The 23,588-nt window shown below is 39.5% G+C and overlaps 1 protein-coding gene across 3 annotated transcripts in view; it reads right to left on the bottom strand.

The window, feature by feature from the left end:
- Positions 1–9,556: 9,556 nt before the first annotated feature.
- Positions 9,557–23,588, bottom strand: part of LOC128696717 (hematopoietic prostaglandin D synthase-like) — a 264,923-nt gene continuing 250,891 nt past the window's right edge. For 2 of the 3 annotated variants that reach the window (XM_070088190.1, XM_070088186.1), the window contains exon 6: positions 9,561–10,526. The gene's annotated coding sequence lies outside the window, so the exon portion shown is untranslated. Of the gene's footprint in view, positions 10,527–23,588 lie in introns of all 3 variants that reach the window. The other variant, XR_011392372.1, reaches the window with a different exon arrangement.

Raw genomic sequence — 23,588 nt, forward strand, 5'->3', positions numbered from 1 at the left:
TTTAATAATATTTATGTCATAGAAAACGGAAAGCCTGCGTCTGCAAAGAAGGAGAGTCGCCATTGTTGATTTGAATTGGATACAACGTTAGTGTAATGGGAAGGAATTTTCGTGCTCTAGAGGTTAAAATTGGGCTGACACCTCTCAAATAGGAGGCGAAATTGTTGGATGTGCATTCCTGCATAACTTGAGATAACAGGCGACTGGACAAGACAGCTCCAGGAACCTCAGATAAGTCTGTTACGTTATAACTCTGGCCAGTTGTTATTTTCATGTATAGACAGAGGTTTTCTGAGTATGATGCAACTTAATCTCCAGTTAAATTGGTGAGTGGTTTATAAGGTATTTTCCTTCTGTTATGTAATTGTGTAATATATATATATATATATATATATATATATATATACAGTGGACCCCCGGTTAATGATATTTTTTTACTCCATAAGTATGTTCAGGTGCCAGTACTGACCGAATTTATTCCCATAAGGAATATTGTGAAGTAGATTAGTCCATTTCAGACCCCCAAACATACACGTACAAACGCACTATTTTCAACAAAATTTGTTGATAACATCTCGCCCACTCTCTCATTTGCTCTCTTTTTACATTGCTTCACCACTCTCTTAACCTCTCTTTTTCTCCATATGCTCTTCCCTCCTTGCATCACTTCTACTTTGTAAAAACTTCTCATATGCTAACTTTTTCTCCCTTACTACTCTCTTTACATCATCATTCCACCAATCACTCTTCTTCTCTCCCGCACCCACTTTCCTGTAACCACAAACTTCTGCTGAACACTTTAACACTACTTTTTAAACCTACCTCATTCCTCTTCAACCCCATTGCCTATGCTCTCATTAGCCCATCTATCCTCCAATGCTGTTTATATCTTACCCTAACTGCCTCCTCTTTTAGTTTATATCCTCTCTAATTCTACGCCTTTCTGGAGAGTGCAGATTCAGGGCTCTTAGTCTATCCTCGTAGAGAAGATTTCTGATACATGGGATCAACTTTGTCATCCTCCTTTGTACATTTTTCAGAGCATTTATATCCATTCTGTTATACAGTGACCAAAACTGTGCAGCATAATCTAAATGAGGCCTAACCAAGGATATAGAATTGAAGAACAGCCTGAGGATTCCTATTATGTATGCTTCTTGATATGAATCCAAGGATTCTGTTCGCTTTATTGCAAACACTTATGCACTGTTGTCTTGGTGTTAGATTACTGCTAACCAGAACTCCCAAGTCCTTTTTCACAATCAGTAATATTAAGATCTAAATTATTTAGTTCATATGTGGCATGGATATTTTCCTGTCCGATGTTTAGAACTTTGCATTTGTCTATATTAAACTGCATCTGCCACTTCTCTGACCACTGCATCAGTCTATTCAAATCTTCCTGGAGTGCTCTAATGTCCTCATCAGAATGAATTCGATGGCCTATTTTGGTGTCATCAGCAAACTTGCTTATGTCGCTATTTATTCCCTTATCTATGTCGTTTATGTAGATTGTGAACAGCAAGGGACCCAACACTGACCCCTGTGAAACACTGCTCATGACGCTTCCTCACTCCGATTTCTCCCTATTTATGCAAAACTCTCTGCTGCCTATTTGTCAATCATGCCTCTATCCAGGTAAAAATTTCTCCTATTCCATGTGCCTTAATTTTCCTCAATAGTCTCTGATGTGGGACTCTATCAAAAGCCTTACTGAAGTCCATATACACAAAATCATATTCATTACCATGATCTAAATCCTCAAATACTCTAGTGAAAAAAAGTTAATAAATTCATAAGGCAGGAACGCTCTGTTGTAAAACTGTGCTGAGATTCGTTGATTAATTTATGCTTTTCAAGATGGCTACAAATTGCCTCGGCAATTATTGATTACATAAATTTTCCCACTATGGAGGTTAGGCTTTTTGGTCTATAGTTCAAAGCTAAGTACTTGTCACCTGCTTTGAAAATAGGCATTACATTTCCCAGTTTCCACTTATCTGGCACCATGCCAGTTTGTAGTGATATGTTGAAGAGATTAGCCGAAGGTTTGCTAAGCTCCTCTTTGCATATTTTTAGAACCCTTGCGTACAGTTCATGAGGGCTTGGGGATTTGTTAGGTTTTAATTTATCTATTTGTTTAAGGACCATCTCACTGGTGACCCTAATCTGTATAGTTTACTATCATCCTGTTCTACATAATTTATTATTTCTGGAATATCGCTAGTATCTTCCTGTGTAAAAACTTGAGAGAAAGTAGGTATTGAAAAGTTCACACATTTACTTATCACTGTTCGTGAGCTGACCCGAGTAACTTTTGAGTGGGCCTATCTTGTCCCTAATCTTACTTCTGTGTACCTGAAAGAATCCTTTTGGGTTAGTTTTCGATTCTCTTGCAACTTATCCATCATCATAATCTCTTTTTGCTTTTCTTATTCCCTTTTTTATTTTTCTCTTTAACTGAATACAGTGGCCCCTTGACCCTCTTCTTTAATCTGTTCCAGAGAGCTAGCCTTTAGTCGAATTAATTTTCCCCATAAGAAATGATGGAAATAGAATTAATCCTTTCCAGACACCCAAAAGTATTAAACAAAATAATTTTTTTTACAGGAAATAAACGTTTCCCTACACAAAAACGAATGCTACATGCAAATTTATTGTGGAGTTGCTGATGAGTGATGTGTCAGCAGCAGGGGATATTCAGGTTTTCTATTGTTTGGAAGGGAATCCCCTTCCATAAAGACTTCAGGTGCCAAGTCTTTTGGTGAGGTTACCTCCCTTCTTGGTTTTTTAATGCCACTAGGCCCAGCTTGAGTCACTGGACCCCTGTCACAAAAAATATCTGTCCAGAGAGCTCTGTTTCTCACCTGCCCTTAGGATTTCCCTAAAATGGGACACAAGAGTGTCATTGTACATGTTGCCAATACGGCTTGCAACAGCTGTGACAGGATAAAATTCATCCAGAAATTCTTGCACCTTTGTAAACACTGTACACATTTCCTTAATCCTTGACGAAGGCAACTTCCTCCATCTCTCTTCCTCCTGCTTTGAAGCACATTCCGAGCTGTGATCTGTTGCTGTTGCACATCAAGCTCTTGCAACTCTGCAGTGGTTAGTTCTTCATCATCGTTCTGCACCAACTCTTTCACATCCTCGCCACAAACCTCCAACCCCATGGACTTCCCCAATGACACAATAGCTTCCACAACTGGCATAGGCTCCTGAGGGTTAGCCCCAAACCCTTCAAAATCCCTCTCTTGCACACATTGTGGCCACAGTTTCCTCCAAGCAGAGTTCAAAGTCCTGCAAGTCACTCCCTTTCAAGCCTTACCTATAAGATTTATGCAACTGAAGATATTGAAGTGATCTTTCCAAAACTCTTAGGGTCAATTGAGTGTCTGAGGTCACTTCAAAGCACTTTTGAAACACTGCTTTTGTGTAGAGTTTTTTGAAGTGTGAAATGACCTGCTGATCCATTGGCTTGAGGAGAGGAGTTGTATTAGGAGGAACAAGCTTCAATTTAACAAAACCAAACTCCCCTGCATTTTGCTCTTGCAAGTCAGGAGGATGAGCAGGAGCATTGTCCATTACCAGGAGGCACTTGAGTAATTTTTCACAGTGGGGCGAAACAACATTAAACCAGTCCATGAACATTTTCCTTGTGACCCATGCCTTGCTGTTTGATCTCCACAGCACACACAAATTACTCTTGATATTGTTTTTCCTGAATACACTGGGAGTTTCAGAGTGATACACCAATAAAGGCTTCACTTTGCAATCACCACTAGCATTACTACACAACATTAATGTCAGCCTGTATTTCATAGGCTTATGTCCTGGGAGTGCCTTTTCCTCCTGAGTAATGTAGGTCTTGTTTAGCATTTTCTTCCAAAACAGGCCTGTTTTGTCACAATTAAATACTTGTTCAGGTTTTAAGTTTTCAGCCTCCATGTACTCCTTAAAGTCCTGTGCATATTTTTCAGCTGCTTTTTTGTCTGAACTGGCAGCCTCACCATGCTTTACCACATTGTGTATGTCACTACAATTCTTAAATCTCTCAAACCAGCCTTTGCTGGCCTTAAATTCATCAATATCATCACTATTTTGAGGCATTTTCTTATTGAGATCATCATCCAACTGCCTTGCCTTTTCACATATTATTGACCGAGAGACACTATTTCCTAATATGTAATTGTTTTTCATTTATCCACACCAGCAACTCTCTCCACCTCTTCAATTACTTGCAATTTCCATTTTGAAAACATACTTGCACCTTTTGCAACAACAGCTTCCTTGATTGCCTTTCTGTTCACCAAGATAGTAGTGATAGTTGAATGGGGTTTGTTATGTAGCCTTTCCAACTCTGACACACTCACTCCACTTTCATATTTTTCAATGATCTTTCTTCATTACCATAGTAATTCTCACCCTGTTTATCACAGGCTTGGCACTAGAAGCTTTTTTGGAGCCCATGGTTGCTTATTTAGTGGTTATAAGCCCAAAAAATATTGGAATATAAAATATATCAAAGGTACACGTGGAATCGACCGCAACGGTTTGTAAGCAATGCCACACTGAATCTTGGAGTGGCTGGGCCCACTCAGGCCGTGCTCTGGCCACATGGACACATTCGGGACAAAAGCCGTTAGATGAGTTTTTCGCCGTTGGTAGAGCCATTTTTTTTATGCCAGAGAGTGCCATTAGACGAATTTGCCATTAGTCGATGCCGCTGTTGGTCGGTGGTCCACTGTATGTTGATTTCTTAATTGCTCCTCTCCTTTTTAGATTTGTCTGTACTATATGCCCCTCTTTTCACCAGTGAGATGTTTTAATCTATTGTTCATCCATTTAGGATCATTTTTGTTTGATCTATTAAGTTATCTGAGCAGTGAGAACTATGCTCTGGAAAATGTCATATTGGCAAACATCACCACCTACCTCACCTATAGTCATGTCATTCCAGTTCAGTCCACCTCTAGTTGGTTCTGTCACAAACTGTTTAAAAAACAATCCTGAATCGTATCTAGAAAGTCGATTGACTCTAAATTTCCTGTCGAATTGCTCCAGTCAATATGTTTAAAGTTGATATCTCCCACTAACACAACATTTTTGTATGTAGATGCCTTACGAATTTCATCCCATGGAAGTTTACTAGCTACAAGCAGTATTAAAACAGGGAAGTGTTTTTGGGTATGCCCAAAGGAGATAAATCTGTGGACTAAAATCACAAGGGTATTAAAAGAGGATAACATCAAAGCTGCTTTCATAGACAACCTGGAAGCTTTCTACAACAGATGGGAACATAAAAAGTCTGGGCTGAATGGTACTGCCCTTGATACTGGCCATGTAGTCAGAAACTGTAAGGCTGGAGGTGATGTCCTGGTAGTCAGTAAATGTGGGGCTAATAGTGCTGTCCTGGGAGACAGTAATGGTGAAGCTGGAGGTGCTGTCCTGGGAGACAGTAATGGTGAAGCTGGAGGTGCTGTCTGGGAGACAGTAATGGTGAAGCTGGAGGTGCTGTCCTGGGAGACAGAAATGGTGAAGCTGGAGGTGCTGTCCTGGGAGACAGTAATGGTGAAGCTGGAGATTTTGTCCAGGTAGACGGGAATTAATCGCAGGAAGGAATGCATATAAATGACCTCATAGGGGACAGGAGCCATAGTGGGGAAACAAGTGTAGTCAAAGATAAGATAAAACCAATATTGCAAACAAGAAATACAACAGGAAATAGCAAACAAGAGGACTCCACTAGCAATAGTGAGGATATATTACAAAAAACAACTGGTGGGAGCTCCATTGTTGGTGCTAGGGAAGATAGGAATAAGACAGGTAAACGTGCACCAACAGGGAATACAGTCACAGAAACCCAAGGCAAACGGAAACCAAGCCTGTGCACATACTATGCACTTGGTATCTGCAGACATGGGAAATCTGGAAAAACAGATGGGACGTGCAACTATGACCACCCTAGAAAATGCCGTGCCCATATGACAACAGGAAAATGCAAACTCCCTTCCTGTAAGCTTTTTCACCCTGAAATGTGTACCTCTTCAGTACAGGAAAGACTGTGCTATAACTTAAATTGCCAGGCACACCATCTAAAGGGGACAAAAAGATACAAAACATCCAGGCCATGGGAAAACCTGGGTAGCCACAGCCACTCAAGAGGGAGAGGTTTTTTAGTGCCAGGAAGGAAAAAAAACTGGCAGGAAATGGCAGAAATTGTACACCAAATCCAGTCATTCCTGGAGTGAAACCACAGTCGATGGCCTTCACTCCAAACCAACAGATACAGATACTAATGCCGGAAAAAAAATCCCCCCCCAGTACCAACAATACCACCAGTCCGATGACATTCTTCTTTGCAAATATACAGGGTCTAAAGCCAGCAACAAACAACAAAATACCTTTCATCCGTGGACTGCTTGCAGAGGCAAAGGCAATGTTCGCGGCTTTCACTGAGACCCACATAAAGGATCACTTAGACAACGAAATATGGATCCCAGGTTACAACCTATACAGATGTGACAGAGTGAACAGGCAAAAGGGGGGGGGGGGGGTTGGCCTGTACATTGCAGAGTCACTTGTTTGCACAGAACTGCTTAATGCCTCAAATGATGTAGTGGAAGTTTTAGCAGTAAAGGTCGATAACCAAAACCTAGTCATTGTGGTAGTCTTCAAGCCTCCGGATGCAACATCCCAGCAATTCCAGGAACAGCTGTTAAAAATTGACCACTGTCTGGAAAATCTTCCAGCTCCTGCACCCAACATCTTGCTCCTGGGGGATTTCAACTTAAGGCACCTAAAATGGAGGAATATAGCAAATAATATTGTTGCAGTAATAACACCAGGAGGCAGCTCTGATGAAAACTCACACTCACACGAGCTTATAAATCTCTGCACAAAATTCAATTTAAACCAGAAAATAATAGAGCCTACTATAATGGAGAATACACTAGACCTCATCTTCACTAGCAATGATGATCTGATAAGAAATGTCACCATATCAAAAACAATATACTCAGATCACAACATAATTGATGTTCAGACATGTATGCGCAGAGCCCCAGACCGACAAAATGAGATTAGTCATGAGGGAGCATTCACCAAATTCAACTTCAATAACAAAAACATAAAGTGTGACCAAGTAAACCAAGTCCTAACCGATATAAGCTGGGAAGATATACTAAGCAACACAGACCCCAACTTATGCTTAGAACAGATTAACTTGGTGGCACTCGATGTATGCACAAGACTTATTCCTCTAAGAAAAAGGAGGAGTAGATGTGAAATAGAAAGAGACAGGCGCTCTCTTTACAGGCGACGGAAAAGAATAATAGAGCGGCTAAAAGAGGTCAATCTATCTGAAATGCGTAGGGAGACACTGGTCAGAGAAATAGCAAACATCGAACTTAAGCTAAAGGAATCTTATAGGAGTCAGGAATCGCGGGAAGAACTAAAAGCCATAAATGAAATCGAAAGAAACCCAAAGTATTTCTTCTCCTTTGCCAAATCAAAGTCGAGAACAACGTCCAGTATTGGGCCCTTACTTAAACAAGATGGGTCCTACACAGATGACAGCAAGGAAATGAGTGAGCTACTCAAGTCCCAATATGACTCAGTTTTTAGCAAGCCGCTAACCAGACTGAGAGTCGAAGATCAAAATGAATTTTTTATGAGAGAGCCACAGAATTTAGTTAACACAAGCCTATCTGATGTTATCCTGATGCCAAATGACTTCGAACAGGCGATAAATGACATGTCCATGCACTCTGCCCCAGGGCCAGACTCGTGGAACTCCGTGTTCATCAAGAACTGCAAGAAGCCCCTATCACGAGCCTTTACCATCCTATGGAGAGGGAGCATGGACACGGGGGTCGTCCCACAGTTACTAAAAACAACAGACATAGCCCCACTCCACAAAGGGGGCAGTAAAGCAACAGCAAAGAACTACAGACCGGTAGCACTAACATCCCATATCATAAAAATCTTTGAAAGAGTCCTAAGAAGCAAGATCACCACCCATCTTGTAGCAGGTTCTGGACTGCACCTCACTGCAGGTAGCCTTTCCATCCTCCCCCCCTTCAGCCTCCTCGCATCAAGTGACAGACTGCACCTTACTGCTGGTAGCCTCATTACTCTCAACCACTCCAGCCACCTCACACTCACTCCCCAGGTCCTTCACAGTAGTTTTTTTGCTCTATTGTGTGGTTAGAATTTGTTTTATACTCAGATAAGGTTTTAATTTCCTCAAGTTTTTCATATCTTTAATGTCAGTGTAAATACAGTATCTGATTTTATTTTAACCATAGCATATCTCCTACCAAAGTGGTTGGGCCACTTACCTTTTATATCCTACCTCTCTCTCCCCTCCCACCCTTTTCCAATATTTCTCTCCTTACCCATCCTTCCTTACTCATCTTACCAAAGACTCTGGTCATAAGAAGAAGTAGAAGCATATCTCTTCTCATTATAACTACTATTCATATAGTTAAGATACTTACCAGTTTTTAACTTCTAAATGTAATTAATATTTATCACTAGGACCCAATGGAAGTTGTCTTTTTTTTTGGGTCATCTTAGGTATTCTACACAGGCTGCTATGTACTTTAATCTATATAACTGTATTTATGTGTACCTTTACCTGAATAAAAACTTACTTATCCCATCTCTCTTAGTTGTTGCTGTGCACTGTATGACCCTTGTAGGTTTAGCACTTCTTTTTTATTATAATAATAATTTTAGTTGTTGCCAGAGCTCTCTGGGGATATTCTTTTATCTTATAGAATAACCAATATTTCATTTCTCATTTTTAGTTTATTAATATGAATTGTAAATCTTATTTGCTTAGGATAATACAAATAAACATTGTTGAATGTCAGTAGGCCCTTCCCTTCCCTTCATTGCCCAACTTGGTCTGTTCTCCCTGCCCTATTCTGCAAACTTTCACCTCCCTAGCCTGCACTGCCCCTGATTGCTTGCCAGCCCCCTCCTGCCCAACTGCCCTACTTGCCTGTCCTGCACTGCCTTGCCTTCTTTGTGAAACCTGCCTTGTTCTGACCAACTTGCCTTGACCTGTCCTTCCTCCTTGCCTTGCCCATCTAGCCTTGTCCTGGTTGCCTACACTACCCTGCTCTGCTTTCCTTTGATCCTTGAAGCTAATACCTAGGGCAGGTATAAAAATAGGTTGCACAAATTATATATTAGTGAGAAAGGTTGGGTTTGAGTATAACCTGCCTAGCATGGGCCAGTAGCCCTACTACAATGCTCTATTGTCATGTACAGGAATGGGTGGGTGTAAGCAGGACCTGACTCGAATAAGCAAGTAGGTCAGCTATAATACTCCTTTATTTTTGTTCATTAAATAATGTGTTCATTATATATTCTCTCAAGTTTTGGTTAGCATATGTTTAGCATGAGGACCATTTGACCTTTTATAAAATTCCCTCAAATACTAGAGAAGACTTATACATGATATATACAGTAGGTAATTACAAAGCCTTGCATTTTTTCAATAAACAGGACAAAGTACAAGTACAAAACAATATATATTTGTTATCTAACTTATTTATTGATAACTTAACATTAATACAATTCAAAATTGGTCAAATAAAATGTACATTGTACCTGTACTTAACATGCTTTGCAAGTCACTGAAAGAAAATCTTATTGTATAATCCTATATTTGTTTCATTCACTGGCTGAGAATAGCCAATAAAAATATAGGTGTTAATAGAAATACACATTATTAAGTCATAAAATAAAAAAAATAACTAAATTTTCATGAACATAATGTTGAAATTACATATTACATGTCCTAAATATTTTCATTGTAATGACTTTCTTAATGTTGGGATATTTATATATTGATAAGGCCTCAGTTAAGGCTACAGCATTTTGCCAGTAGCTGTCCTTGTTAGAAGATAATCTTAAAGTCTTGTTAGCTAGGTTAGGATGAACATTTCTTTCAAGATGGTCAAGAAATAGCACAAATATACAGTACTGCTTTAGTCAATTTCAGACTAGAGACCTTGATGAAGTATGAGGTTGATAACAAGAAGAAAATCTGTACAGTTGTAGTTTAAATAAAGTAGTCCATGCTGAAACAGTGACAGTAGTAAGGCCTTTGGAAAATTTATTAATTAAATGATAAAAGAAATCTTACTGATATTGTGTAATCCAATACAATTAAGGTAACACATTTCACATTTCTAAGTCTTCAATATTCACAAGGAAACCTTTTACAAGTTATAGACAACTTATACAGTTATAGACAACTTAATCACTTTTTTAGTCAACATAGTACTGAACTGGTTTAACTTGGTTATCTCTAAAGTCGGTACCTGACCAGCCGGGCTGTGGCTCGTACGTTGGTTTGCATGCAGCCAGCAGTAGCAGCCTGGTTGATCAGGCTCTTATCCACCATGAGGCCTTTTCACAGACCAGGCCATGGGGGTGTTGACCCCCAGAACTCTCTCAAGGTAAACTCCAGGTTATAGTAATAATAGTACTTTCAGATGTTCAATCTGTAGAGAAAATGAAATGTACAAGAGAATGAGATAGCAATGCAAGATGTTACATACACAGCATGGATGATGAAGTGGGCCTACTTCATAGATTATAGCTTTATAAGTAAGGAATATGTGGTAACTACGAAAATTATTCAAAGCTTTTCTAGCTAACAAAGTATCTTACCATTATCAAATGTTCATTATACACAGGTTTCAATATATAAAATACAGTGGACCCCCACCTTACGAACGCATCGCGTTATGTTAAATCTGCCATATGACGCATTTGAACGCAAAAATTTTGCCTCTCCTTATGTGATTCGTTCAGGATGCGTCCCACATATGGCCTCAGCTGCCTCGTGGGTGCCAGTGTTTACAAGCCAGCCAGTGTGGTCGCATCTAAGTATACATTCGGTACATTTCATATTATCACAGTGTTTTTAGTGCTTGTTACTGCAAAATAAGTCACCATGGGCTTTTAGTGCCAACCCTGTGGCAAAAAAGAGTGAAAATTACTATGGAAATGAAAGATATAATTGCTAAGTACGAAAGTGGAGTGAGTGTCTCCGAGCTGGCCAGGTTGTATTCCAAACCCCAATCAACCATCGCTACTATCTTGGCCAACAAAACGGCAATCAAGGAAGCTGTTCTTGCAAAAGGTGCAAGTTTGTTTTCAAAACAGAGATCGCAAGTGATAGATGTTGAGAGACTGTTATTGGTGTGGATAAACGAAAAACAGATAGCAGGAGATAGCATCACTCAAGCGATCATATGTGAAAAGGCTAGGAAGTTGCATGACGATTTAATTAGAAAAATGCCTGCAACTAATGGTGATGCGAGTGAATTTAAGGCCAGCAAAGGTTGGCTTGAGAGATTTAAGAATCGTAGTGGCATACATGGTGTGATAAGGCACGGTGAGGCTGCCAGTTCGGACCAAAAAGCGGCTGAAAAATATGTGTAGGAATTCTAGGAGTACATAGACAGTGAAGAATTGAAACTTGAACAAGTGTTTAATTGCAAAGAAACAGGCCTGTTTTGGAAGAAGATGCCAAGCAGGACCCACATTACTCAGGAGGAAAAGGCACTCCCAGGACATAAGCCTATGAAAGACAGGCTTACTCTTTTGATGTGTGCTAGTGCTAGTGGTGGTTGCAAAGTAAAGCCTTTATTGGTGTATCACTCTGAAACTCCCATAGCGTTCAGGCAAAACAATGTCCTCAAGGCTAATTTGTGTGTGCTATGGAGGGCAAACAGTAAGGCATGGGTCACTAGGGACTTCTTCTATGACTGGTTACACCATGCATTTGCCCCCACTGTGAAAAATTACCTAATGGAAAAGAAATTGGACCTTAAGTGCCTCCTGGTATTAGACAGTGCTCCTGGTCATCCTTTAGACTTGGCAGAGCAACTTTCTGGGGACATGAGCTTCATTAAGGTCAAATATTTGCCTCCTAATACCACTCCTCCCCTGCAGCCCATGGACCAGCAGGTCATTTCAAACTTCAAAAAACTCTACACAAAAGCTATGTTTCAAAAGTGCTTTGAAGTGACATCAGACACTTGATTGACTCTGAGAGAGAGTTTTGGAAAGATCACTTCAGTATCCTCAGTTGTGTAAACCTTATAGGTAAGGCTTGGGAGGGAGTGACTAAGAGGACCTTGAACTCTGCTTGGAAGAAACTGTGGCCACAATGTGTAGAAAGGGATTTTGAAGGGTTTGGGGCTAAGCCTGAGAAGCGTATGCCAGTTGTGGAATCATTGTGGCATTAGGGAAGTCCTTGGGGTTGGAGGTTAGTGGAGACAATGTGGAAGAGTTGGTGGAGGAGGACAATGAAGAACTAACCACTGATGAGCTGCAAGATCATCTTCAACAGCAAGAGGCCAGACCTGAGGAAACTGCTTCAGAGGAGGGGAGAGAGAAATTGAGGTAGTTGCCTACTTCAGAGATTAAGGAAATGTGTGCAAAGTGGGTTGAACTGCAAACCTTTACGGATGAAAATCACCCTGACACAGCTACTGCAAGCCATGTTGGCAACCTATACAATGACAATGTTACGGCCCATTTTAGGAAAGTCTTAAAGGAACGGGAGGTACAGAGCTCTATGGACAGATTTGTTGTGCGACAAAGGTTCAGTGACTCTCAAGCTGGTCCTAGTGGCATTAAAAGAAGAAGGGAAGTAACCCCAGAAAAAGACTTGCTACCTCAAGTCCTAATGGAAGGGGATTTCCCTTCTAAACAATAACTTCCACACTCTCCCCTCCTCCCATCCCATCATTCTTCACCAGATCTTCAATAAAGGTAAGTGTCATGTATTCTATTCTTAGTAGAGTAGTAATTGTGCATGTCTTCTTCAGTTTGTGTGTACGTATTAAAATTAATATTTCACGTGATAAAAGTTTTTTTTATACTTTGGGGTGTCAGGAACGGATTAATTTGATTTCCATTATTTCTTATGGGGAAAATTAATTCGGCTAATGATAATTTCGGCTTATGATGAGCTCTCAGGAACGGATTAATATCGTAAGGCAGGGGTCCACTGTATTATATTTTTATTCTAAATGACTTGTTACATTCACAGTACTTAACAAAACTATGATGCACTCTTGAAAAAAAAATTTAAGATACTGTCAGTACATAAAATTTTTATTTAATATTTTTAATATAAATTTTTGTTTGATCATTATTATTTGGTAATGTATGTGTAATCAGCTTGTGTAAATTAATAATATTTTTTTTAGATTTTCCAAACAAGTTTATTTTTCTTACAAATGCTAGTTTATTAAAATCTTTACACATGGTATATACTGTATTAAAAAAATTAATGTGAATATGGCATGAATGATTAATATTTGCATCAAAACTAACTTAGCAATCTAATCTTGCAAAAAACTATTGCTAATCCAAACTAACATGGTAAGATTAATATCAGTTTTATTAACAATCATAAATTAAATTCTGTATTTGTATACTGTATTTGGAAAGTATCAAGGAAGTTATTCTTTAATTATCCTTTATGAAGAGGCAGGGGCAAAGTGGAATAATAAAAATTTGGTTAAGTGATTGGAAATTTGTCTAAAAGTTTCTAGACTAGTTCAGTAGAACATGCCAATGTGAGTATTTTGATGCCATATATATCAGTGTAGTTTACTCAAATAAAATACAGAAAAAATCGTAATAAGTAACACTGTAAAACAAAACCCCCATTTCACGACCAGTTTGTAACTAAGAAATTAGGTGTTTCATTATGTGCATGTGACTTTTCATTGTGTATAAAATGCACATAATGGAAAAACAATAAAGAAGAAGATAAATTCTGAAATTTGGCTCATTAAAAAGATAATTTATGAATCTACAGTGTTTACTTTTCTTGACCAGTCTATACCAAACAGATATGAGAGAACCACACATACGGGTGGAAACATTAGGACGTGTTTCCTTAAGACACCTGCTGTCTATGCTCACTTATCAGTAAAGTAGGTACCTGGGTGTTAGTTGACTGGTGTGGGTTGCATCCTGGGGACAAAATTGACTTTATTTTCCTGAAATGTTGTGCATAACAAGGGGCTTTGTTTATAGTAGTATGTCACTGATGTCAACTATTGTCTGTATACTTTGTACATGTACTCATAGAAATAAACAACTATTATTATTATTATTATTATTATTATTATTATTATTATTATCATATTAAAAAAATACTAAGTCCATATGAATCAAGAGTATTATGAATAAAATTAACATAGGTGAACATCAGTGAATTTGATATTAGGAAAAGCTTTAGCCAAAGGATTTTTTTTTTAAATTATGCTACATCAACTACTGAGACAAGGCACCATGATCAAAACTCTGTACAGTGGTACCTTTACTTATGAGTTTAACCTTTTCAGGGTCCAGACCCAAAATCTGACATGTTTCCACAGGGTCCAGGAATTTAAAAAAAAAAAAAAAATTTTTATTTTTTCTTATTAAATGGTAGAGAATCTTTTTCTGAAGGTTATAAAACAGAGTGTGAAATTTGATTGAAAATTGACGAAATTATGCTCTTGCGAATTTTGATGTTTCAGCGATATTTACACATCAGCAATTTTGCCAACTTTGACTCCCATTTTAGGCCAATTATATTATTCCAGTCGAACAAATTCTTAGCCATTTCACTAGTGTTACTTCTATTTTATTGATCGAGCACAAGAAATCATCATTTCAACTGTTTCAACTACCCAATAATGTGATCAGAAATTGGTAATTTGGCCAATATAACAAAGTTCAAAATATTCCTATTTCAAAATAGGGTCCAGAATAAACAATGCAGGCATTCCTGGCACTAAACTAACATTTCCTGTGTTCATTAGTTACGTTTCCAGGCTTTACAAATTAATTCCATTTTGATTTTTTATTCACATAATTAATTGTTATTCAAACAAAAAAATGGAAGATTTACTGTTATGCAATATTGTACTAATTGTATAAATAATATCAGCACATTTGTGAACGCACATAAGACCCACCAGCTGACGTGTGCTGAATGTGTGATGTGATTTGTTTACTCCTGAACATCGGCAAAAATTTGACAGTTCTACTACTTTGAACTCGGCTTCAAGCCATTTTCAATACTAAAACCAATCAAAACCATCTCAATTTCTGTAATATGTCTTCCATTTTAGCAATTGAGACCAAGAAATCGCAAATACAACTATAAAAAACATACAAAAAACATCGCAAAATCGCTGTTTTAATCCAAAATTAGTCAGTTTTTTTTCTCTCATTATGCACTGTGTGCTGCAGGATTTTTGTGTGGTGCACGCTTACCACATAGATGTATTCTCTCATATCTAGGCCCAAATTTACCGCTATTCTCTCATATCTAGGCCCAAATTTACCTCTCACAGCTTATCAGAGTGAGCTGAGCTCATGGCACTGAACTGCGGCTTGGACCCAGAACTCAAAGCTGTAGAACTTCGGCACAGACCCTGAAAGAGTTAATTCATTCCGTGACACAGCTCGTAACTCAATTTGCTTGTATATCAAATCAGTTTTCCTCATTAAGATTAATTGAAATGTCATTAATCCATTCCAGCCCCCAAAAATCCACCCATTTTTTTTGTTATGGGTTTCTTAATAAGAAAAATGTATTTATAAATAAGAAATATTTTATACTCCACCCACCACTTTCATCTACTACATCCGCCACCCTCGCTACTCCATCCACCACCCTCGCTACTCCATCCACCACCCTCGCTACTCCATCCACCACCCTCGCTACTACACCGACCACCATCACTACTACACCGACCACCATCACTACTACACCGACCACCATCACTACTACACCGACCACCATCACTACTACACCGACCACCATCACTACTACACCGACCACCATCACTACTACACCGACCACCATCACTACTACACCGACCACCATCACTACTACACCGACCACCATCACTACTACACCGACCACCATCACTACTACACCGACCACCATCACTACTACACTGACCACCATCACTACTACACCGACCACTATCAGTACTCCATCCACCACAAACACTACTCTGCCGACCACCATCATTACTCCACCCACCACTATCAGTACTCCACCCACCACTATCAGTACTCCACCCACCTTAATGTTTCTGGAAAAACTCTTTGAGTGTTGAAATGGAGGTTACCTCTTCCCCGGATTTATACGAGAACCAAACAAGGGACAAGGTGCCTCACTACAATCTGGAATTAGTGTGGGAGTACAGTGGAACCTCAAATATCGAACTTAATCCGTTCCAGGAGCTAGTTCTACATTAGAGAAGTCTGAAAATCGAAGCAATATTTCCCTTAAGAAATAATGGAAATGCAATTAATCCGTTCCAGAAACCCAAAAATATTCACAAAAAATACATTTTATAGAGATTAATTATAGTTTTACATACACACAACAAATACTATTGTGTTCAGTTATGTATATAAATATAAAATAACAATTTTACTTACCTTTATTGAAGATTGGTGATGGCATCTGGAAGATAGGGAGAAGGAGAGAGGGAGTTGGGGTTAGTGTTTGGAAGGAGAATCCCCCTCCATGAGGACTTCAGGTAAAACTCTCTCTGGGGTTACTTCCTTTCTTTCTTTTAATGCCACTAGGACCAGCTTGAGAGTCACTGGACCCGTCTCGCAAAATAACTGTCCACAGTCCTCTGTTTCTGGCACCTCTTTAAAATTTCCCTAAAATGGGACATGGTTCTGTCACTGAGCTTGTTGCAAAGATGGCTTGTTTCAGTTTGCTCAGGGTGGTACTTCTGCACAAACATTTGGACATCATTCCACTTGGACATCATTCTACTTCTGTATTATTTCCTTCTTCACATCTATGGTGTTTCTCACTTTCTTTACCACAGGGGTACCACTAGCAAGTTTCTTTGGGCCCATTGTAGCTTATTTCACAGTCCCACAATGAAATAATCGTAAAATGTTTGAATGAGAGTGCAGGTTAGTGTTCACTCAAGCATAAAAAAAGCCAGACTGGCTCATGGTGCCTGCGCGGGGACGCAGACAGAGCGGGCTGGCGAAGAGGTCCGGTACCCGGCTGTTCGAAAATAGGGACAAAGTTGGTTCAAAAAAAGGGTTCTATTTTTGAAACATTCGATCTGTGATACGTTCGAATTTTGAAGTTCCACTGTATTATCCTTCCAGTTACGTCTTGGAAGAGCATGTGGGATGAGACAAAGTACCTGACATTCCTCTGGGTACAGAGTTGGATTTGACTTCAGATATGCTGCCAACTAGTAGCGGCATATCTGAAGCTCTCTCATAACTCGGATTTTGTCTTGCAACTCAAAGCAAAAAATCAACCGAGCAACGGCTCATAACTCGGAAAGCTCATAAGTTGGGGCACTCATAAGTCAAGGTACCACTGTATTTTAAGCCACGAAATGTTGCTGCTTTTGCTATGTCTCTAATCTGTCCCATTTCTGTACTAACCTGATTGATCCTCACCTCAGAACTATAGATCTACACGTACATGAAAAAATCACATATGTACCCAAAATCTACGGAATTGCCCAAAATGCTTCACATAATACTGGTCACAGACTGGGCTTCGGGGGCATTGACCCCTGAAACCCTCTCCAAGTAATACATACAGGCTTTGCAAAATTGATTATGTCCAATGCATACTCATGATTAATTTTTTTAAATGATTTAAAAAAATGAGGAAAAATACAAAATTAAAGATTAATCCCTCATTCCTATATAATTAACACAGAATCTGGAAACTTTTGTATATTTGCATTTCATGACTGCCCCCCCCTCCCCCCCCCCAAAAAAAAGAGCATACCAGTACTAATGTGCCAAATGCATTTGGTATAAATAGCTAAGAAAACATGTAATTTAGTTATAAATTCTGTACTGTACATTTAACACCTTTGCGGAAGTGACTGAAGCATAAGAGGGTAAAATTGACCTGCAAAGTTCTCAATCTGAGAAGCTCAAATCTTTTTGAATGGCCCTTCCAGTATAAGACTTGGGGGGACCTCTGTAATTACATAAACATTCAGTACACCAACCTGCCGCTACTGTTTGGTTGTGCTACTTGCTGCATAAATCATTCCAATTTCTTTTTCTCCATTTATTGTTATAACCTGTCCACTTCTAGCCCTAGCCATGGTTCCAAGGAATAAGAGAAATGCTTCTCATTGTGTAAAGCACATACACAATACATTGTCCATAAATGATAAGGTGACTTTGATGCCACTGTCAGTCGCCTTGACCTCAGCTTACTCAGATAAACGGCAACCGGTAAATTTGGGCCTACATATGAGAAAATAAGTTTGTGTGGTAAATGTGCACTACAAAAAAATCCTGCAGCACACAGTACATAATGAGAAAAAACTACGACTGTGTTTATGGTGTATACCCAACTTTGCGGTGTATTTTTGTATGGTTTGTATGGTTGTTTTCTCGTTTTCTTTGGTCTTGTTTGATAGAATGGAAAATATTTTGCAGAAACAGATGTAATTTTGATTGGTTTCGCACCAGAAAGTACCTTAAAATTGAGCTCAAAGTAGCAGAAATGTTCAATTTTTGCCGATGTTCAAGAGTAAACAAATGACATCACTGTCCAGTACATGTCCAACTGGCCAGTCTAATACACAGTCATGAATGGGTTGACATTGTTTATACAATTATTGCAGTAATGCAGTAGTCTGCATGATAGTAAATCATCTATTTTTGGTGTGAATATAAATTCAAAATGGAAAGCAAGCATAATGTAAGAGGGGCCTAGAGACATGACTAATGAAGAGAGAAAATGATATTTTAATGCTAGGAATGTCTGCATTGTTTATTCTGGACCCTATTTTGAAATTGGCATCTTTTGAAATTTGTGTGAAAATGGCCAAATTACGAATTTCTGACCACTTATTGGGTAGTTGAAATCGGTGAATGGGAGGTTTCTTGTACAGTGGTCCCTCGGTTTTCGTAATTAATCTGTTCCTGGAAGTGTGACTATTATCGAAATTTACGATTTTCGAATCAATTTTCCCCATAAGAAATAATGTAAATACAATTAATCTGTTCCTGACACCCGGAAGTATTAAAAAAAAATTTTTACATGAAATATAGATGCAGTACATAAACAATACAATGGGACATGATGAATGAAACATTAACAGCATAACACTTACCTTTATTGACGATTCTTCTTAGTGTATGGAAGACTGGAGGAGGAGACAGATTGCATTAGTTACTCTTTGGAAGGGGAATCCCCTTCCATCAACACCTCAGGTACCAAGTGCTTTTCTGGGGTTACTTCTCTTCTCTGTTTCTTAATGCCACTAGGACCAGCTTGAGAGTCATTGGAGTCCTGTCTCGCAAAAAAACTGTCCAGAAAGCTCTGTTTCTGGCGTCTCTTTAACACTTCCCTAAAATGGGCCAAGACTTTGTCACTGTACATGCTGCCAACATGGCTTGCAACAGCCTTGTCAGGGTGACGTTTCTCCATAAATCTTTCCATCTTACCCCACATTTCAAAAATCTCCTTAATTTCTGAAGAAGGCAACTTCCATCTCTCTTCCTCCTCCTCTGCAGCAAGATTCTGAGCTGTGATCTGTTCCTGTTCCTGCTGAAGCTCTTGCAGCTCCTCAGTGGTGAGCTCTTCGTTGTGGTCTTCCACTAACTCTTCCACATCCTCCAAATTCACATCCAACGCCCTGGAACTCCCCAGTGCCACAATAGATTTCACAACTGACATAGTCTCATCAGGGTCAGCCACAAACCCTTCAAAATCCCTCTTGTGGACACAACCTGGCCACAGTTTTCTCCAAGCAGAGTTCAAAGTCCTGGTAGTCACTCCCTCCCAAGCCTTACCTATAAGGCTTATGCAATGAAGGATACTGAAGTGTTCTTTCCAAAAATCTCTTAGGGTCAAGTGAGTGTCTGAGGTCACATTAGAGCACCTTTGAAACATTGCTTTTGTGTAGAGTTTTTTAACCCGTAAACGGTCCAAACGTATATATACTTTTTTGAGAAAAAAACATTGTTGTTTTTAATAGGAAAAAAGAGCATACGGTACCCAGGCATCCCCAATTATTTTAATATGGTGCACAGTGAGTGCTCACACCCATTCTCACATGTCTAGGCAACTCAGGCTTATCGTGGCAATGTTAAATGTAGGACACATAAAACGTATGTATACGTTTGGGGCACTAGCGGTAAAAACGTATATATACGTTTGGACCGTTTACAGGTTAAAGTTTGAAATGACCTGCTGGTCCATGGGCTGGAGGAGAGGAGTGGTATTCGGGGGGCAAGAACTTTAATGTGATGAACCCAAACTCCTCTAAAATTAGGTCATCCAAGTTTGGAGGATGAGCAGGTGCATTGTCCATTACTAGGAGGCACTTGAGATCCAATTTCTTTTCCAGGAGGTAATTCTTCATGCTAGGGCCAAACACTTCATTGTTTTTCCTGAACACTCTGGGATTTTCAGAATGATACACTAGTAACTGCTTCGCTCTGAAATCCTCACTAGCATTAGCACAGAACATGAGCGTCAGCCTGTGTTTCATAGGCTTGTGTCCTGGCAGTCCCTTTTCCTTCTGAGTAATGTAGGTCCTCTTTGGCATTTTCTTCCAAACGAGGCCTGTTTCGTCACAATTGAACACTTCAAGTTTCAATCCTTCAGCCTCGATGTACTCCTTGAATTCACTTACGAATTTTGTAGCTGCAATTTTGTCTGAACTGGCAGCCTCACCATGCCTTACCACACTGTGTATGCCTCTATGGTTCTTAAATCTCTCAAACCAACCTTTGCTGGCCTTAAATTCACAAATATCAGTACTCGTTGCAGGCAATTTCCTTACCAGATCGTCGTGCAACTGCCTAGCCTTTTCACAAATAATCGACATCATATGAGTATCTCCTGCTAATTGTTTCTCGTTTATCCACACCAATAATAACTTCTAAACATCTTCGAGTACTGGTGATCTCATTTTTGTCAGCATATTTACCCCCTTTGCAACAACAGCTTCCTTGATTTTCTTTTTCTTGGCCACAATGGAAACTATGGTTGTATGGGTTTTGTTATACATCCTGGCCAGTTTGGCCACATGTACACCACTTTCATATTGTTCAATGATGTTTTTCTTAAATTCAATCGTATTTCTCACCTTTACGAAAGGCTTGGCACTAGGAGCTTTCTTTGGAGCCATGGTAGCTTATTTAGTAGTTGCAAGCACTAAAATGAATGGGATATTATGAAATATTTCGCAAGAACAAGTGAGGGGACCATTGCTCACTGGTAAACAAGGGCACACTGGCTGGGAACGGCTCAGAGCCGTGAGTACACGTCCCAGACGAATGAGTCAAACTAGGATTATCGAGCCAATGTTTTGATGAAAATAACGTTACAATTTTCGAAAATTACGACTATTGAGCCTTACAATTATCGAGGGACCACTGTACTCAATTGACAGAATAAAAGGAATACAGTGGACCCCCGGTTAACGATTTTAATCCGTGCAAGAGGGGTAATTGTTATGCGAAATAATCGTTATGTGAATGAATTTTCCCCATAAGAAATAATGGAAATAAAATTAATCCGTGCAAGACACCCAAAAGTATGAAAAAAAAAATTTTTTACCACATGAAATGTTAATTTTAATACACACAAACTGAAAAAGGCATGCACACTTACATGACACTTACTTTTATTGAAGATCTGGTGATGATTGATGGGATGGGAGGAGGGGAGAGCATTATCTTCTTACTGTTTAGAAGGGGAATCCCCTTCCATTAGGACTTGAGGTAGCAAGTCCTTTTCCGGGGTTACTTCCCTTCTTCTTTTAATGCCACTAGGACCAGCTTGAGAGTCACTGGACCTCTGTCGCACAACAAATCTGTCCATAGAGCTCTGCCGTTCCTTTACGATTTGTGGGCCACAACATTGTCATTGAAATAGTCCCAGCACGGCTTGCAACAGCTGTGAGGGTGATTTTCATCCATAAAGGTTTGCAGTTCAACCCACTGTGATTTCCTTAATCTTTGAAGTAGGCACAATGATTTGGCATAGGCTTCTCAGGGTTAGCCCCAAACCCTTCAAAATCTTTCTTAATTTCCATACTAATTCTCACCCTTTTTACCACATTGTTGGCACTAGAAGCTTTCTTGGGGCCCATGGTCACTTATTTTCCAGAAACACCACCGAAAACACTGTAATAATGCGAAATATTCCGAGTGTATGCTTGGATTAGCGCGGAGGCTGCCTGGTAAACAATGGCACGGGCGGCACATGTGAGGCTTGAGGGCGTACAACGCGGGACGAAAATCGGTGACTCGGTATGCGCGGCAAAAATTTTGCGATTAAAGTAAGCGGTATGCGAAATAATCGCTATGTGATGCCATCGTTATGCGGGGGTCCACTGTACTAGCAAAATAGCTATGACTTTGGTAAACTGGAACAATGGAATGGGCCAAAAATAGGCGTAAAGTGGGTGAAATCTCCGATGTGTAAATATCACCATTGGGTTAAATGTATTCTAACCTAACTTTACTCTGTAATCCGGTGAAATCACTAATCCGGCACCCTGCAGGTCCCAATGATGCTGGATTAGCGATAGCCAAGCTGTATATGATAATGACATTTTCTTCTAGATTACTGAAGCAACTCAGGTGAGAGAATTAGGGCAACGTACCCTTGATACTAGGCCAACGTACCCTCGATACTAGGCCTACCTTAGTATTACAGTGGCACCCCGGTTTTCGTCCTTAATCCTTTCCAGAAGGTTGGTCGTTTTCCAAAATGGACGAAAACCAAAGTAATATTTCCCATGAGAAATAATGTAAATCCAATTAATTCATTCCGGACACCCAAAAATATTAACAAAAAATACATTTTATAGAGAATAACTATAATTTTACATACAGAAAATAATGAGGAATAAATATAAAGCACTAATTTTAATGGATAAATGAACATTTAAATCATTATTACATACCTTTATTGAATACTCTTGTTGGCGTATGGAAGCTCTTTCATGAATTCTATCATGTTTCTCACCTTCTTTACCGAAGGGCTGGCACTCTGAACTTTCTTCGGACCCATGGTTGCTTATTTTGCAGTTGCACTTAACCCTTTCAGGGTCCGTCCCGTAGATCTACGGCTTTACGTTCAGGGTCCAAACCGTAGATCTACGCCAAAATTCTAGCGCCCTCAGATTTAGCTCGAGAAGGCTGGTAGGCCTACATCTAAGAGAATGGGTCTGGGTGGTCAGTGTGCACACCATAGAAAAAATCTGGACGCCCACATGGCATTGTGGGAACGCCGGCAAAGTAGCTCTGTTCATAGTGCCTGGCGGCAAGGAAGCTCTCACTCCCCACTCACTCTCCGGGCGAATTCTGACTCTCCTCTTCACAACTTACAGTTCAAAGACTGATGGAAGTGGAGCTGAAGACGAATTCTATGGTTTTGAACCATATGGTACCATTGTGCCATATGGTACAATGGTACCATATGGTACAATGGTGCCATGTCATACAATGGTATCATATGGTACAATGGTATATGGTACAATGGTACCATATGG

This window comes from Cherax quadricarinatus, chromosome 2 (genome assembly GCF_038502225.1).
Source record: "Cherax quadricarinatus isolate ZL_2023a chromosome 2, ASM3850222v1, whole genome shotgun sequence".
In the NCBI taxonomy this organism is placed as follows: domain Eukaryota; kingdom Metazoa; phylum Arthropoda; class Malacostraca; order Decapoda; family Parastacidae; genus Cherax; species Cherax quadricarinatus.